Source organism: Accipiter gentilis, chromosome 23 (genome assembly GCF_929443795.1).
Source record: "Accipiter gentilis chromosome 23, bAccGen1.1, whole genome shotgun sequence".
Taxonomy (NCBI): domain Eukaryota; kingdom Metazoa; phylum Chordata; class Aves; order Accipitriformes; family Accipitridae; genus Astur; species Astur gentilis.
The window spans coordinates 6,642,972-6,662,185 of NC_064902.1; the positions used below are offsets into that span (position 1 = coordinate 6,642,972).

The window sequence follows — 19,214 nt, forward strand, 5'->3', positions numbered from 1 at the left end:
GGACAGCGTGATGTTGCTATTCTGGTTTTCTGCAATTGCTTCCAGAAAGAAGCAGTCAGTATCACAGAATGGGTCCAAGTGATATTGAGTGACAGTCTAACTGAAATCTGTGGAAAGATGAAATGAACCAAAAAAGCTTTTCCAGCTTCTTTTCCAAGATGACAAAACCCTCTCTGTTACTCCACTCATTTTCTCCCCATCTTATTAACACACCTGCGTGGGCACAAAATATGTGAATTCTTCATGTAAAACCTAACTTCAGAAATCTCTCAGAAACTTTATAATACATCTTAGAGTCCCAGAGAATGCACACGAAAACTCACAAAGTCTCAAGACTATTTGCTTTTCCTCGACATAGCAGAAACATTCATCTCATCTTTGTTTCAGCCGTGATGCAACATTGTACATTCTCAATTACATGGAAATATCTCCAGTTTCCAGCAGAGAAGGGCTCAGCCTGTGCAAGGCCAGAAGTGGGTGTTGCTTTGCAGCACAGGTGGCTGAGCTCAGCACGATCAGCCCTGTGATGCTGGATGAGAGCTAAGGGAAGTAACCCAGCCGGACAGCTCAGCACTTGCCCTGCGTGAGATGGGGCTGGCAGCAAAGCACATAAGATGACAGCCCACAGTGGGGTCCCCCAACCAGGCACCCACACTCAGGCTATTGCAATAGGAAAAACAAGCAAACAACTGAAGAAAACACAATGCATTACCCATGGTCTTCTGGGCAAGCAACAAACAAGCGATTTACCCAACACATTAGGGGTCAAGCAGGAGCAGAACAATTCTGCTATCCAGTACATAAGCACTCTTGTCGTCATCCCTTCAGAGTCCCACATCCAGCTCCAGTCACTTGCCCCCACCCCACCCTGCTTCCCTCCATTGCTTCATGCACTGAGCACAGATGGTAGATCGAGCTATGCTATGGCATTTATACACAGGCTTTAAAAGACTTACAAAGTATAGAAAACGATGTACTGCAAAGTGTCTTTTTTGTAGCTTTGCAGATTTCCTAACAAATTACTTTGGGAGATTTAATGGTTAAGCAATTCAGTAGGGATATTAAGCGAACTTTGGAAAATAAGACCCTGATCAGAAGATCATTAAGCATACTCTTCTTCATTTACTTACTGCAACTTCATCCACTGGAACTCCAAATACGAGCTGAAGGACCACAGGAATAATACCAAAAGTACAGACACACAAACAGGCATGTTTTTAAGTTGCCTTTAACTCTTAGGTGTTAGGAAGCAGGGTGCTTTTAGTAACTAAAGCAAAACAAGGATACATTCTTCCATCTTGGTCTGCCTGGGACACCTTGCCTACAGCAAACGTTTTCAATTACATGAGTCTGGCATCCTTTTTTTGTGCTTTTAAGAAGATAAAAAGAAGATATGGCTGCCTCTCCTTTGAAGTATTTGAATGCTCATACTACAGCCTCACCACAGTGTCTGAGAAGCGTTAAGAGTACAGCCTAGCTTGGAGAGCTGTTAATTCAAAACAGAGCTGTATAACTCTCATGGTTTGTTTAAAGCAAACAAAGAAAACATCCCTCTGTCAAGACTCGCTCAAAATTTTTTTTAGTATTAGGATCAGCTTACTCACTGGAAAGCAGCATGAAGTAGTAGTAAGAAAATCAGATTATTAAGAAAAGGAAAAGGAAAAAAAGACCCAAATCATAATACCAGTAGATAATTTTTATCTAGACAAGAAATAATGCTAAAATCCTTCCATAGCCCCCCAAATAAGACTTGTTTGTCAATGGGATGAAGTCTTCAAGAAAGTAAAAAAACCTCAAGAATTCAAGCATACCATCATTATGTGTGTATGTATCAAAACATTTTAAAAGAATTGAGAGCCTTTTCCTCACTGTCTATAGAAGTGTACAGCAATTTTTCCAGCAAATGACAATCCCATAAATGCCAGTTAAATGTAAGGAACTGAAAATAATTTTTTTTTCTACTGATCAACTTACATTGCAGTCATCACATATATTATTATAAATTCTTGTAACAAAAAAAGCAAAAAAAAAAAAAAAAAAAAAAAAAAAAAGAGTAATTTTCTGTTTGACTGTGTCCCGTTGACAAAACTGAATACATACTATGTCATGGCTTTCAGAGTATTTTTAGCTTAAAAAAAGATTTCCATTTTAGGTCATTACAGCCAAAGAGTATTGCTAATAAGTAAAATCAGTTTTGTTATCAACCAGATGAAGCTCAGCTCCTTGCTGCTCTTGTAATTAATTTCTCATCATTTATTTCATGTGGCTGGAAGGGCTAGAAAGGTTTCTTCCTGATATTTTTCCATTTAGAGTCCTAAAACATTTTACAAGTTTTATCTATCAAACAAGTCGAACTTTGCTCTAACAGCAGCAGCAGCAGAACTTGTATCCACACAAGTGGCAAATCAGTTTATAAGTGTTTAGAATGATTGTGTTTACATAAGCTTTTGTATTTAACTGCATCAGTGTAAGAACAGACTTAAAGTAGAACGCCACATATGCTCAGACAAGGCTTAGCTATGATAAGCTGACTAAATTTGGACACAGCAAAACTGCTGAAATGCATTTATAATAATGTTATCCAATTTAACTAAATATATTTTGGCCTAGCTACATTAAATACCTATATAAGACCTCATTTTCTTCAGGGAGAAGATGGGGATTAATTGGTTAATTTAGCTATAATCACATATTATAGAAGATGAACTACTAGTTCATCCCTAGGAAATGAAAAATCATTAAAATAAAAGAATTCTCCAGCTTTTTATGCAGCATCAAGTATTTACCCACAATGTAAACCACTGGGAAGTGCTGGAAAAGCCCTATCTTAACAGCTTGGAAAGAAAACAAAATAGTGAAATGGAGTTCTTCTTAAAGGACATCAAATTATGCTCCATGATCCAAGAACAATTCTCAACGTGACTTTTGGTTTCAGCACTGATATACATACTTCTTACAATTTTTTAAAAATAGATTTAACCTAATTTCTACTACATTTAGAAATGCTGTGATTTATACATTAAAAAATATATTTGTATTCCCATAAATAAATACTTCACTTATGTTTTACTTCTAATTATATATTCACTAAATGTACTAATGTGTACTTTAGTTAAGCAGTACTTGGAATCTAGTATACTATTTTAATAATTTATGCTTCAGACTAAGCAATGAATAAGATATATACTACCTCCATTAAGAAATGTGCATGAAAGTACTTTTCAGTCAAAATTTGGCCCTTCAAGGAAATAGATATTAGGGTTATAATATATATTAAATTTCTAAGAATTAGTATTGAAGACTTCTTGTCAAGATTTGTCTTTTAAAAGGAGAAAGGAATGCTACTACATGTTACATTCAAAATCAAAATACAGGTCTGAGAAGCTGAACACATTGCTGCAAGAAGTTAGCAGGTCCCTCCTTCAGAGTTTTGAAATTAGCCTTACACCATACAAAGCTCTGGTAATGGAAAGATTGGGCTCAGTTATTAACTAGTAAGACAATAAGGAAACAAGCAACAGAACAACACATAAAAAGTAGAGGAGACTGAAACTAAAAGTGGATTTTGGTCACAAGAGGTCCTTTGATTTGTCCTTTTCTCCAGCTAGGAGACGCAATAAAAAAAGAACAGAACTCAACATAAGGAGATAAATGAATAAAGGGTTGGCCTGTTTTGGCTTATCTTCCCATTCCTTAAATACATATCTATATAAACTTCCAAGCAAATAAACATTTCTCTTTGCTTCAACTGCCACCCACTGGAAAAGAAAAGCAACATTAATTCCAAATTGCAATACCCTAAATAGGTCAGAAAACCAATCTGACATACTAGTACAGATTACATTAAAGCCCTGGGATTGCCTTGAAAATCTTAATGGCACTGCTAGAAATAAGCAAGCTTGCAAATTAAACTGAAACAGAAGACAGAATACAGCAACAAACCAGAGCTCCACTTCCTCTCCCTGCCCCAGCCCCAGCCGGTGGGCCTTTGGGTTGTATTGCAAAAGTTTTGGAGAGGAGCTAAAGTTCATAAGGATGAAGTGAGAGTAACCGGGCTGGCAGCATCCCTCTGACAAACGCGGTGCAACAAGGATGAGCAACATTGCGTAGCCTAGCATTTCTCATCGCTCTGCGCCGTGCTGCTCCTGCTGCACTCCAGGTCTCTCTCCCACTCACTCTTGTCTTACAACAGTAATCCATCAACTTCCTTGCTTAAATGGCAGCTTCAGCATTCCAGCTTTCCCTCGTTGTCAACACCTGTATTCCCTTCAATGGACACATGGGGTGTCCGTGGTGCAGGAAGTTGGTGGTGCAGATCCACCAACTTAATCTTTTAAGTAATAGAGCAATGTGGAAAGGCTTGCTGAAAAAACACTATAGGCTGCAACAGAGCATTATCATCCACTTCAGATGAAACTTGTTCTAACTTTAGATAAAATAAACATATACTTACACCAAAAGTGCTTACCTAAGATAGTAAGTAATATGAGGTATTTGCATGCAAAAGCATGCACGTCAGATGCAATGACAGCAATATAACTGCATGTTGCACAAATGCAACAAAACTCACCCTTAACTGGAACAGACCGTCCTGCAGACACGGAATTCTGGTGAACCTGCACTGAGGCTGTGATGACTCAGCCAGGGAAGTCAGCAATCACAGCTGAGACCATTGGGTAAGGAAACCCGAATGATAAAGACATGCCTTGACTTCCTGGAGAAAAAGCCCAACCTTTATTAAAACGACACCAAATGAATCAGGACAATTAGATTCCAGAGAACCTTCCATATTCAAGATATTCTCAAGTGTACATGTGATGAAGCAAGTTTTGCCAACAGAATAGCTGCTCTGCAATTATGGATGAGCTGAGAGGTATAAATTGATTGCAGATTCCCTCACTGTAAGGGTCTAAGGAAACTGGAGGAAGGGAAAAAAAGCCTAAGAACCCAATACAAGCCTTGTGGGGATTAAGGGAGACCTATAAATCCTTTGGTCCAAATCACATGTTTCTTCAAAAAGACCCGTAGAAAAAAAAAACTACCAGGAAAAAATATCTGGCAATATCCCCTCATGACACTTCTCTTCTGCTGTTGTAAAAGTGAGGAGTGGAACAACTTCAATGGACTTGTACAACAAGAGATGCTTCTTTCACAGGGCAGTCAGGGCCAAGATACCTGCCAAAGTTGTAATACTGCTTTAAGCTGTATCTTCCTGCTCTCTAGTTCCCTGACAGGATTTTTTCTAGGCAGGACACAAGTGCTGTTTACTGACCCCTGGTTTTACCTGTCCTTCCCTAACCATTGTGCTAGGTTTGAAGGAGCTAGGTAACTGGGGATGCTGGAGTCTCCTTTTTAGCTGAGAGAATGGCAGAAGACATGTTCAAGTGCCAACGGCTCACTGCATTCAGATCAAAGCAAAACTGGATGCATTTTAGCTCTTAAATTACCTGGAAGAGTTTAGGTCCATATCAAGAAGCACTTGCACTGGGATGCTGCTTCTTAGATAAATTTGTCAAACAGAAATCATGTCAGTTCCTGTCAGTTATCGAGGAACACAAGCAAATGTAATATGAAAGAGCTCACACGATTTCCTGACAGACAAATCTGCTCTGGATTTTTGGCAACTGGCATCCCCAATTCATTCATTAGTAAGAATATTTGAGTTCAGTGAAGGTCACAGTCATCAGCCACCAGGCACATAAGGAAACAGCTAAACTCTTGAGCAATTCACAGCTTAGCATGAACACAGCATTAACGGACCAGCACACTTGATGTGAAGAAATGTAATCATCATTGCTCAGTGAGTGCAAGAACCAGACTATTAAAAATAAAAAAGTTTATTTAAAAAAAAACAAACCAGCTATCAATACTGAAAGCATCTATGATCAAATTACTCCTTCACCTGCAGAGCTATTTATATGACTGAGGGTTTCAGATCCATTTTTTTATTTAATCTATAAAAGGAACAGAGTTTGTTATCAAAATGAAAGATCCTGGCAGCACCTACTTGATGCAAGACAGCCATCTGTGCTCTCTCTTACAAGAATATACATTAAATACATTTTTTTAAAATAAGCAAGAATAAATCCTACTTTCACAAGAGATTTCCAGTAAAATATTTTGACACACAACTGTGTTCTTTAGCAAATAAAGTATTTTCTCCAGTTCAACAGGCACTAACTAAAATCAGTAATAGGCACTAAAAACCAGTACCACTAAAATCAGTAAGGTACAAAATAGTCATTTTGGTTACATAGTCATGCCAGCAAAATGCAATCACCCAGAGGCATTACAAAACATATCATAAAAAATCTTGAGATAAAATGTACAGGGCAGTCAGTCTCATATTTCAAACATGACAGCCTTTCAAAGTTATTGCACTATGTCTTTTCATCTTAATTTTCCTTGAGAATACAAGTTAAGAGTATATAATGGGCCCTACTTGCTATTGGCTAGATTGTATCTTCCTACCAAATTTTCACACAGAGGGCTTTTTGAAAAGAAGGGACTGTTTCTTTTAAGAAAGAAATACAAAATCCCTCTTTTGTTCAAACAAGAATTAAATACAGTCTCCTAGAAAAGCATAGTTCAGCCATTGAACAATGTGTTAGCAATAGCTTGGCTACACTGCCTTTGTACTGAATGGGGAATTTCCCGGAGAAAGGCAGACTGCAAAAGCTAAGCTTAACCTTGAGTTTGGCTGCTAGACATTTTTGATCATCTTTTCAAGCATCTATCTACATGTTCAAGCATCTAAATCTTAAAAAAAAATCTGGTTATAAGTTAAAAAAGCAAAGCTTTACGATCAGAAAGACAAATCTGGTATCACAACCAGGAATCCTTCTTCCCTTAAACTGTTCCTCATATTGAGTATTGATACACTCAATGCACTGAAGTAAATTAGATATCATTAGTATGATGAGGAACAAAGTGGTACCGACTAAACACTCAGATTTCACGAGCTCCTTAGGCAGAAAAACCATGGCAAAGCTTAAACTGCACTTCTTCAAGAAACCAGAGAATATGATAAAGAATCAAATATACAAACAAGGATTTTATTAAATCTCTAATAAATAAGTGTTGACAAAAAAAAACAACTTTCAAACACTCAGAAAGTAACTTGACACTTGAGTGCTAAAAAAACATGCAGTTTTCTTTCTCTGTCATCTCATCATTACAAACTTGTCACACAGCAAACAACTAGACTAAACCAACACAGGTCTAGGCTTTCAGCTCCAAATCAGTAGCATGCATGACTTCATAGCTCAGGGGTGGGGAAAAAAGCTGAGGCTGAAGTTCAGATTTACTGCATATGTTTCAAGATAGTATTTCTAGTGGGTAACCAGACGTAAACCAAGTCTATAAATACTTAAACCATTTATGAGACTGCAAAAGACTAAACATAATGCAAATCAAAGCCACTCATGCACAAATGTAGATCCCATTTTAGAGCTTTTCAGCCATCCAGGAGATGAGAAACAAGATACAAATTCAGATAACTCAGACAACTCCTCTGAGCCCAGTGAGGCAGAAAGGACTTCAGCCCACGTGCATCTCTTCAGAAAAGAGGGGCACCCTTACTAAGCTGTTTGGTAAGAGCTTGTTTTAGTAGGGTCTCTTTGCCACAGACGCATTCAATGCCTACTGTAATGATACCTTGATCTATTAACCAGTCTCCTAGGAGCTATCCCAACTCCACACTCACTACCAATGGGTAAAAGTGAAACCACTTGGTTACACTTCAACCAAATGGGACCATAGTTTGTTGAATATCTATTTTGTTCTCAAAAGTGAGTAGCATCTTGGAATTCAAAATAATCTTGCTCTGGTGCATACAGAGAGGTGCTGCCTTTTTTTTTTTTTTTTTTTTTTTTAATAAGTTCGATGGTTAGCTGATAAAATGGGAGGAGATGGCAAGCACACACCCACCTCCCTTAGCAGTCAGGCAAGTATCATACAAGGCTTAAAAGCTTAATGTGCATCAGTTTCATGAAGTTATCTGTGATGGTCACTCTCAGACTTTATGGATCATGATTATTATCATATGAATGCCAACTATGCTTAAATATCCTTAAATAAACTTTTCCAGATAGAGTATTACATTCAATGGCAAAGAAATTACCAGGAAACATATTAATTTCAGTAAGAGGATACCACAAATTGTTCTGCGGTGTTACGGGCTTTCTTAGCTTGAGAAATATTTTTAAAGAATTGATTTTATGGCCTGCCTCTTTGAATTGCAACCATTGTACATATATGCTGCATCACTTCCATCTTCTAGTCAGAAACTATCAAATCTATCATCAGTCAGAAAAAAGCAACAGCTAATTTAACAGGTTCAAAACATAACTTACTTCATGCATGTCAAGGCACCTTTCTGCCACTGAAAGGTAGACATAATTTTCCACTTGCATAAATTTGAATTAAAAAAAAAAAAGCCAACAGAAAATAATCTTAAACACACAGATATACACGTCAGCTTTCCATTCTCTGTATCAGTGTTATTCATAATAATAAGAGTCTGGTCTAGATCAGACCAGAAATAAATCTTGCACCACACTTGCCAAAGACAGATTTGTGAGGTCACCAGTACTCCTGTGCTAGATGTCTCATTTTTCTACCTTTCCTGGTGTCTCTGGTAACAGGAGCAGCACACTGGTGCAGCTTCCAGTCATAAAGGCAGTATGTATAATCTAGGTGGCCCTACAGAGCTAGAGGCAGTACACTACCTCCTACAGAGCAGACTTTTGCAAAATTACTCAAATATCATAAAAAGCAAACGTGGTAGCTCTGGCTTAGAGAGGTAATGCCCCTTTAAGAAAGTGTAAAAACTCTCTTACAGGTAGAAATAACTGCCTTTTAAATGAGAATGTAACAAGCCATTTCAGCATTATTTTACCAAGGTTGTAAAGAGCTCTCCCAGGCTCACCTCTGTTAACCGCATCTTTGCAAAGCACAGCCACAGGATGCAGAATGATTACTTTTAATGTGCTACCCAAATAGCTCCGAATGGGCATGGGTAGCTTCCCCCATTTCCCTATTCCTGCTCGTTGTCCTTTGGCTCCACAGATTGCTCTATAGAACCAAATTCTGCACTCAGATTGTGCAGGTAAAGGAATATTCAGAGAAAGATTACAAATCTTGCCATGGAGCAAGGAAAACAGTTAAAAAAACCTATTGGAACACAAACTCTTTTGGTGCTTTTTAGGCAGCCTTTGGACAGAAACTGATAACCAGGGTGGGAAAGCTGCACTTAATGCAAGGATAATGCCAGAGTAAAAAAAAAAAACAACGCATAACCTTTCTCATCAGTGGATGATTAACAGAGGAATTTGGTTCCTAATGAAGTCAGCCAGCCCCCAGACTCCACTGGTAAATCCCTTCTTGTCATCTTTCATATTCAGCTCTGACTCATCTGCAAGAAACATTTCAATCCTTAGCCTATTCCTTTTTTCCTCCATTCTTTTTACAGTAGGTTAAGCATATACTTCATAAATGCAATGAAGGGGATGGTGGACTATAGGTACATAACACATTGGGACTGCATCATGAAGAGACACACCTGCGTTAGCTTTAGGGAACTTAAATACCCATGTCAATGAACCCAATACAGGCACATACCTCAGTGCTGGCTAACACCTGTGAAGTATTTACACTGTACAGTCCACACTGAGGCTTGTGCCACTGCAGCTTCACTGTAGATTAGCTGGGCTGAAGTGAACTTTGATACAGCCACATGTGCTACAGCCTCGCCTCCAGTCACACTGCAGCTGCAGCGTGAGAGGTGATTAAGGGGCTCCTCTTTTCGGGAGCAGCAGCCAGAGCTGAGCTCAGGCAACACATCCACAGGGCAGAGGATCTATGCCTCTGCACAGAGGCAGGGTGACAGTGAAGTCCTTCAAAGGGAAACAAGGACGGATGGTTAATTTAAACTATTAGGCCCCGACGTACTCAATTTGACAGAAACTTTAATTGTAATGACTGTGGCTTTTAGACATCAAAAGAGACTCGGAGGCCTGAAAGCTTCTACGCTTTTCCCAGGAAATCAGTTATTTTAATAAAAGATAACATCTTTCCAGGTTTTATTGTTATTTTCTTGATCTATATATATAGCATCAAATAGCCAAGTTCTCGTTGAGTTCTTCTCAGAGAACTTCTAAAGAGTTCTATTTAGCAAAACTAGCTACAAAATTTCCTAAGTTTTCTAATCTAGAAGTACTTTCTAGTTTAAAAATAATTCTTTCTTTACAGAGTATCTTTTCAGCTATGCTGTGTGATCAAAAAGTCAAAATTATTATGCTATTTCACTGTTCCATTCAATAAGAAAATTATGACCCTACTGTATAATTATGCCTAATGAAAAGGTGGGTTATAATTCATGAAATACAAACTAGAAAAATTTATGAGAATGAGGTCTTGTCCGGTGAGAACAATACAAGAATCTTCCTAATCAATTATCTCACACACATTCACCGAATAGAATTACCTTACGATGTACTGATTAACCACACGTACATCATACCTGTGTAACAGAATGTAGTTTTCTATACATTTCTATCAGCCACTGAGTGGCAGCAATTCCTTCATGCCTAAATCTGAATTACAAGATGTAGGATGAAAATTTGAAAGTATTGCTCTTACTTCTTTTATGCTACCTCTAAATTCTTTGGGAGGGAGTGTTGATCTGCTCGAGGGTAGGAAGGATCTACAGAGGGATCTGGCCAAGCTGGATCGATGGGCTGAGGCCAATTGTATGAGGTTCAACAAGGCCAAGTGCTGGATCCTGCACTTGGGTCACAACAACCCCATGCAGCGCTGCAGGCTTGGGGAAGACTGGCTGGAAAGCTGCCTGGCAGAGAAAGACCTGGGGGTGTTGGTTGACAGCCGGCTGAATACAAGCCAGCAGGGTGCCCAGGTGGCCAAGGCGGCCAACAGCATCCTGGCCTGTATCGGAAATAGTGTGGCCAGCAGGAGCAGGGAGGTGATTGTTCCCCTGTACTCGGCACTGGTGAGGCCGCACCTCGAGTCCTGTGTTCAGTTTTGGGCCCCTCGCTACAGGAAAGACATGGAGGTGCTGGAGCGTGTCCAGAGAAGGGCAACCAGGTTGGTGAGGGGCCTGGAGCACAAATCCTGTGAGGAGCCCCCGAGGGAACTGGGGTTGTTTAGACTGGAGAAAAGGAGGCTGAGGGGAGACCTTATCGCTCTCTACAACCACCTGAAAGGGGGTTGTAGTGAGGTGGGTGCTGGTCTCTTCTGTCACGTAACTTGTGATAGGACGAGAGGAAATGGCCTCAAGCTGCGGCAGGAGGTTTAGACTGGATATTAGGAACAATTTCTTTACTGAGAGGGTTGTCAGGCATTGGAACAGGCTGCCCAGGGAAGTGGTGGAGTCACCATCCCTGAAGGTATTCAAAAAGCGAGTAGTCGGGGTACTCCAGGACATGGTTTAGTGGGCATGGTTGATGGTTGGACTCCATGATCTTAAAGGTCTTTTCCAACCTAAATGATTTTATGATATATTTTTTTTCTGTTTAGCATTACATACAACCATACACATAATGTCTAGTGAAATACCTTATGTGTTTCAATTTTTACACTGTCAAAGTTTCAAAAGTTATGTACTTCATTCTGATAATCATATTTCCTTAGAAGTTTTCTATATTCAATTTTACAAAAAGATAACTTTGAGTAAAAATATGTGGATCAAGGAAATTGAAAATGCCAGCATTTAATCTTTTCTAAAACTGAAGCACAGACCTGTATTTTATTACAAAACCCAAGATAAGGGTGAGAAACAAACAAACAAAAAATCTAAATCTATGTTTTGCAGCCTTATGTATGCTTCTTTCCTCAGGATTTGCACGTTCCTATGGTAGTGTCTTGGGGTGACTGAAATCTACCAGTCCAAAGACAAATATCTAATTCTTTAATACAGCCATTTTCAGGAACTAAAATAGACAGGAAATGCTGCAGATATACTTTTAAAAACATGTTTATGAATTACTGCTTAATGACTTAAGAAACACTTCATAGCCTCTTGTTCAGAAAGCTATAGGTTATAGCTTCCTATTTGATAAGTACAATGCTGCATGGCATTATTTGATAGATGGAAAGCCGAAGAGGTTATTTGCCGGCTTATTATATTGTCAATAAACTAATGACTGTATGAGGCCAAGGCCCAAATAAGATTTAAAAGAAACTAAACACACACGTGCATCCCAGATTTTGACACAGACTGTTTGTAGAGATGTTAAATGTTGTAATTCAGGCTTTAAACAAGTCTCTAAAACTAGGAAAAGACTTAGCATGAGAACCGATTATCCCACACCTGTCTCCTCTGCAGATTCAGTTCTGACCTCAGAAACATCCAACTGTCAAGAGACAGGATACACAGCAATATCATCCTTGCACATAAATCTCCTGCAAGAGCTCCTAGGTCCAGATTTACGCTCTGCTCTGCGCTACTTGAATAAGCTAGAACTGAAGTGGTGCAACAGTCAGAGCCCACGAGTAAACAGATGTTAGATGTAACCACTGAATGCCACAATCCAATTATTTTAATATTTCATACCCTAATGCACACGGGGAATTCTCTAGCAATGAACTTAAAACTGGTTTTCAAGAGATGCACGCCTGGCATGTACACAAAAGCAACAGGCATTCCTGCTCCTTCATTTCTTATTGTCTGTCGCCATTCAGCTGGAAACCTGACCATTTAAAAGAGCATGCATTTTATCTGCTTCAAACTCACTGTCGTACAGGAGACAGAAACAGAGTATCAACCGGCTGGGTGGGGGGGAAGAAAAAACAAGTTGATGTTATCAAACTTGGCATTTCTGGTAGGGGAAAACTCCCTGTTTCTGTCAAGAACCACACGGATCTCGTTACCTCCTCGCACGGGGCGCGCTCCTCTCCCTGCCGCGGTGCCTGCCAGTCCCTCCGGCCGGAGGCTGACGGACCTTCCCCGCTCAAGGTCGCGCTTCCCCGCGGACCGAACGAGCCGGCCCCGTCCCGCGCAACCCCGAGCTCGGCGACGGGGAGGTTTCGGCGGACAAAGTCCGCGGCCGGGGCTCAGCCGGCCGCCGGGGACTCCCGCCGCAGCCCCTCACCCCCGGGGCGCGGAGCCCAACATGGAGGCGCGCCTGAGGAGGAAGCCCCGCAGCGGCCGGCGCCCCGGTGCCGGAGGCAGCCCCGCCGATTCCCGTCCCGCAGCCCCGCCGGGAGGCGCCGCCCGGCCCGGCCCGGCCCGGCCCGCCCCTCACGCCCGACCCGCCGGGACACACGCCGGAGCGGCGGGCTGAGCCCGGCGGCGGCCGGGCCGGGCGCCCCCCTCTCCCCGCCGGGAGCCCCACGGAAGCCGGCCGGGCCGGAGGGAGCCGGAGCCCGTGTCGCTTCCTCATTCACCCCACACCAGGCGGGGCAGGAACTGCGGAGCGGAGGGAGCCCCCGCGCCGGGGCCAGGTACCGGCACTCACCCGCTTCCAGGGAGTCGTCGGGGGCCGCGGCCACCGCCAAGTTTCGGGCGCTGTCCTGAGAGAGAGAGAGCGAGAGAATGAGGGAAGGAGGGAGGGAGCGAGTGGGTCCCCGCCACAGCCCGGCCCGGCCCGGCCCGGCGCTCCCCGCCCCGCGCTCCGCCCACGGGGCGCAGCTGCGGGCCGCGCGCTCACCTGCTGCTGCCGCCGCTGCCGCCGCCCGCGCGCCGCCGGCCCCGCCCCGGAGGTGCTGTGGGAGGCGGCGGCAGCGCCGCCCGCGCACCCTGAGGGGAGGTGGCGGTGGTCGGCGGCGACCCTGTCCCTCAGCCGCCCGGGTCACTCAGCCACCCGGCGCGGCCCCTTCACCTCCCTTTTTTTTCTCCCCCTCCTCTTCTCTCGTCGGAGGCGGCGTGTGGAAACGCCTCAGCCCGCGTCTCCGCGGCAGCCCGGAGAGCCCCGGGCTGGCCGGGCGCCAGCGCGGCGTCTACCGTACCTTGGCGGGCGGTTTGGGCTGAAGGGGCCCCCGCCGCTCCCTGGCGCGGCGCCGAGGTGGGGAGGCCGTGGCCGGAGTAGTGTTGGGGCTGCGGGGGGGGGCCGGGCCGCGTTTGAGACGAGGAAACTTTTTTTTTCAGGGTTGGGTTTTGGGGGCGGGGGGGGTGGTTTTTGGCTTTTTTTTTTTTTTTTTTTTTTGGTTCACTGGTTGCAGAGATGCAAAGAGCATCTGGGTTTGAGGAGCCAGAGCTCGGCGGGTGAGCCGGTGCTCAGAGTGTGCCCCTGTCTGGCGGGTTTCCTCACCCGTTTGCCACACTTTCTCTTTTAGGCTTTTCTTTAAAATGTCCTTCCGTAGCTTAAAAGCCATGGATGTTGTTTTAATAATAGGGCCAAAGTTGGGTAGGAGGTAGCTCTGTGAGCACTGCCATCACCTCAGCGACTTTACCACAAGGATGGCCTTTACTGATGTGCCCTAAGTTAGAGGCCTTCATAGGGTATTCAGCGTCTCGGCCAGGGCTTTCCCCCAGTTTGTACTCTCCTCTGAGTTATGAGCCTTCTTTTTTTCTTGAAGCCTTTGGTACTGCAATCGCCAGTGTTAAAATGAGATGTTTCAGGGGTGGGTTGCAGCACAGGACTGTGTGAAGTGTACGAACCGGAGAAAACACCGCCATGCTCCTGTAAGAATCCAAAGCAGACCTTTGTCATCATTTTTTAACTCTTACAGGTCAGGTGTAACTACTCTCGTGTTTTCATCTTAAATGATCTCATTCTGCCCTAGCTGAAAACAGTGATGAAACTCCCAGTGGTGTTTTGTACCTCTGTGATGCTGTGTTAACTGTGGGTGTTTCTCCAGGCAGGTGCTAGGCTGTGGTGTGCAGCTGAGGGTGTCAGAGCATTGCTGGGGGTTGTGGCCCAGCTGTTAGGTGGCTGCAGAATCATCTCTAAGAAGTCAAATTCCACCTGTTTACTGTTCAGCTTCTTTCCAGAGCATTTCACTTGATATTCATAAGGTAACATGGAAGTTCCTCGGTTGTTCTGTCTGACATCAAATCTGACAGGCTATAATGTGTATATAAATTAGCCTTGTCAATAGTTTATTTACATATGGAGAGTTTAATTTGAAGTAATTTACTTTAAAACAAAACTGCCATCAGCTGAGAGCTCTAGTGGATATAATGATAATCATAGTTTGGATAAAAGCAGTGGAGTTGTATTGGTTCATTTCCTTTTTACTTCTGCTGCAAATTAAACTATGTAGTATTTTGTACAGATACATGTTCTTATGTATGTTTAAGTGTGATTTTTTTTTAATTGGAAAATGTAAATATTTTCATGCTTTGGGACAGAATATAATCTGATTAACTGTAACGCTATAATAAATTGCACTAGGACTCTCATTTAAAGTTATGTAGATTGCTGTTACACTGAAATCTGAGGAACTTGGTATGCATGAGCAATTCTTGAATGTTGTATTATAAAAGCAAAACTAAAACTAGTTTGAATGAGAGGGGAAAAAGCAGAAGCTAGCTGTGGCCAAGCAGTTTTCCTCATTTCAATACTTCCAGAGAAGTTTGGCAAAACAGAAAGTGCTTTAAAATGCATTTCATTTAATTTCATGTTCTTAGGGTATTTAATGGAGTGTAAGTGGTCAGAGAGAGTCCATTTTGGCTTGTGACCTTACCATATAGTGTTGCAGCAAGCCATTTGTTAACTACAGTTGCATTTCAATTTGGAGTATCACTTTAGTCCAAGTCTTTCTGAAACAAATAGTCTTTTCTTGTTTGGATTGTGAAAATTCTGCAAGGCCTAAAGAGATTTGCGTCTTATGTCTTTGTTGAGTCAATGGGTTCAAGTTGAATTAGGACTGAGTAAAGATGTAAAAATTTGATCCACAGGAAATAAAGTGGAGGATCTTATCAACTAATACAGAAATGTGGCTTTAGAAATTTGAAGTGTTTTCTGGTACTGAGATTTTCTTGCTGACTGATTATTTTCTGTAATTTTGCTTTTAAAAACTCAGCAGTGCAAAATGTACGATAATGCTCTTACAGTTGGAGATTGTCTTTCATGAGAATAGATTCTAATGCAGCTAAGAAGGCTTTATTAACACATTTTACAGGCAGTGGAGTTGAGAAGGGGATGAAAAACTGGTCTTACTGAACAGCCTTTAGTAGTGCTCTGTGTCAGCTTCTAGCTAAAAGGTAAGGCATGCTGGATTTAATTGAGATTACAGGGTAACTGTTGGAAAAGAAAAGGTCAATCACAAAAACAGGGATGTGGAGAGGGACAGGGGCATAGGGGATGTGGGCATTACTGTCTGTGATCCATTTTTCTGAAATGTGCCTTTAGATACTTTGTTTTAAACCAGCTCAAAACTGTTTTCGTTTTACATTTCATCTCTTGGGTAGCTGGATAGACAGCCCAATACCTCCCAAACCCATGGTAAAGCACTGCTTTGGTACAGGAAGACTTTGGGGAGGAGATAAATACCAAGGCCTCCTGCAGCTGGATTTTTCTCTTAATTTTCCCATGCAGAAAACCTGCTTTGCCTGGGACCACTTAATTTTTGCCATATGACATGAAGTCGGGGTGATGTGACTTCGAGCCCTTTCATGTCCATAGCTTTAAGACAAAAAATGAGAGAGAAAACTTTCTGCAACAAATGTAAGTGAAAAATTTGTGGTGGAAGTTAAGAACTTATTCCCCGAAGATTTCAGAGCTAGACTGGTACAAAACAATTTTCCAAAAGTGTGTAATCACCTTTTGTGAGCTGAACTGCTATATCTACAGTGCCTGTTACTTTGAGGAAACAAACCTGGTTTTAATTCTGATGGCAGATACTTGATTTATGCAAAGATCATTACTTATGCAGAAGTGTCATTTCAGAACAGAAAACGACTGTGGCGGTTATTGCCAAGTTCTTTTTCACAGCCCTGCTTTGTAATAAGACTTCATTGGTCTCTCTTTCCCAAGCCTAACCACCAAATGCCTTCTCTCATTTCCTCTTTTCTGATAGTAGTGGGGGTGTGAAAAGAAGAGTCTGGCGGCAATGGGAGTTTCCACCCACTACCTTCTACATGTGTCTGTGGTCTACTGTGTAGATTCACTTTTTGAAAAGTTTTGAACATTGTGTTGTCATTTATTCAGCTTTTCCTTAAGGTTGAGGTCAAAGGCTTGCATTCTTTATAATGTTTTTCCTCCAGTTTTTAATGCTTTTCTCCTTGAAGGACATGAGCTCTTTATGGATTAGCAATTACATAGATACTGAATTTCATCGTATGAAGGTCTGGCTGCCATATACATTTGGACTGATGTCCAAGCAACATGGAAATTAGCCTTCCTTTTCTGAAGCCTTGCAACTTTAGGGATTCTTTTGATAATGATATTGTCTTTGCAGTTTTATTTGGCTAAGGAAGGGTTTTTTTCTTTGTGTTAGTCAGCATGCCATTTATTGTGACTTGCAGCTGAGTCCGTCTTTCCTACTTTTTAAGGTTTTGCTTCTGTACATGTTGCATGTGAGCAAGCTGCTGTGCCTGTGTAGAGCTGTAATTGGGTCAGGAAACTATCTGCAGGTGAGACACTGTGGTTAGGCACTACATCTAGGAGGAGCTATCATCTCTCTATTTAAATTTATTGTGTTTTAGAACTTGGAGTTGCATAATGTTCTGTGCTTAGTAGAGTTTTATTTAAAATTATGGATTTATTTTGTTTTTCCTGAAGGATGAGATGTGTAAGTTAGTCAACAGTTTGGGGGAAGATTCTGATGTTAGATGCAAGCGTGCAAATCTCTACATATTTGTATAAGCAACTTACTGCAGAGTGGTTTTTGTTATCAGATATGAGTCTTAAGAATTTGAGATTAAAACTGAGATATTCTTTATGTCCCAACCACTCTGCAGTTTTGCTCATTTGAAGGAACTTTTATTTATGATTCACTTATAAACCAGGCAAGAAAATAGTTTCCTGACAGTTTTGCTGAGACACCTGCCTAGATCATTGCTAGTTCTTGTGATGCTTGATGTTTTTTAAAGCCCTACTCCCTCGAGAAAGTAATTACATTAAAATCTTGGGCACATTTTCCTATTTCTTATATAAAAACTATTTTACATGTTTGTGTAGAAGATTTGCAGATGTAATCTCTGAGTTCCTAAAAGATTGAAAATCTGGGCTACACATAAAAGGAACCCCAAAACCTCTCGAGGTCTTACAAATACCCCCCTGCTGCCTCCTTTCTTTGAGGGTAGGAAACCGATTCCCACATTTTGATCATTTGAGACTGTGGTAGACTTGGTTTCATCTGTGTTTTTCAAAACAATTTAAATTTTAAAAATTATTTTTGTTTGTTTATTTCTTATTGTATCAATAATTTTACTATATTAAAATATTACAATAAATAATAATTTTATTTTTGTTTATGGTATGCACACCCTTACATTGGGTTTCAACACACCAGCTGCCAGTGTTGATTTTGAACAATGTGTTCTACTTCCCCTTATGATAACTTTACTTTGCAAAGTTAATACAATGGTGGAACAAGGAAGTGTATGTACTGATGCAGTTTTCTTGCTCTCCACGGCCCTATTCATAGTCAGTTTTACATTCCTGTGAGTATTGAAGAAAACTCTGTTACGAAGGAACACAAGCATTGCTTTCTGATTTCTTGGTTTGTTTTTGAGCTCTTTTGAAACAATTCAGTTTGATTTTTGGTGTTCATGTAAGCTTCAGGACATTAAGATTCTGTTTGTGCACAGAACAGAGGCACCATAGAGGGAGACAATTCACACTTCTGTGCGCTAGCTTGGGCAAGGGGGAGGGGTGGTTAGTATTTTCCCAAATCCCTTTTGATTTGCAGCTGAATTTGTCTCATCAATCAATGAGAACGAGCTGGAGACCATCAAGTCAATCAGTTTAGGCCATCACATGACTTCAGCTGGTAGTACTTTATGTTTTTGCTGCCCACCTAAGAGGAATGAAGAGTCTCAGCAGTTACTATGCAATCACCTGAGGCATACGAATCTGCTGAATATGGCTTTTGCTTTAAAGGTGATGTTTCAAGGGTGTCAGGTATCCAGAGCTCCAACATTCTGGAAATTCTGTCAAATGATAGTATCTGATGAAATGATACTAGGATAATGCACAGAGATTTTGGGGTTGATTTTAGCCCTCAGTCTCATTTATGGATATTTCCAGGGACTACAGTTGTGTTGTGTTCATTGTGAATCTTGGAGGATTAGAACAGGAGGCTGAGGC

General features: G+C 41.4%; 1 protein-coding gene across 4 annotated transcripts in view; it reads right to left on the reverse strand.

The window, feature by feature from the left end:
* The window catches only part of PRKCD (protein kinase C delta), a 70,879-nt gene extending 57,276 nt beyond the window's left edge, over window positions 1–13,603 (reverse strand). For 3 of the 4 annotated variants that reach the window (XM_049826901.1, XM_049826898.1, XM_049826899.1), the window contains exon 1: window positions 13,476–13,603. The gene's annotated coding sequence lies outside the window, so the exon portion shown is untranslated. Of the gene's footprint in view, window positions 1–12,888; window positions 12,905–13,475 lie in introns of those variants that run through there. The other variant, XM_049826900.1, reaches the window with a different exon arrangement.
* Window positions 13,604–19,214: the final 5,611 nt, after the last annotated feature.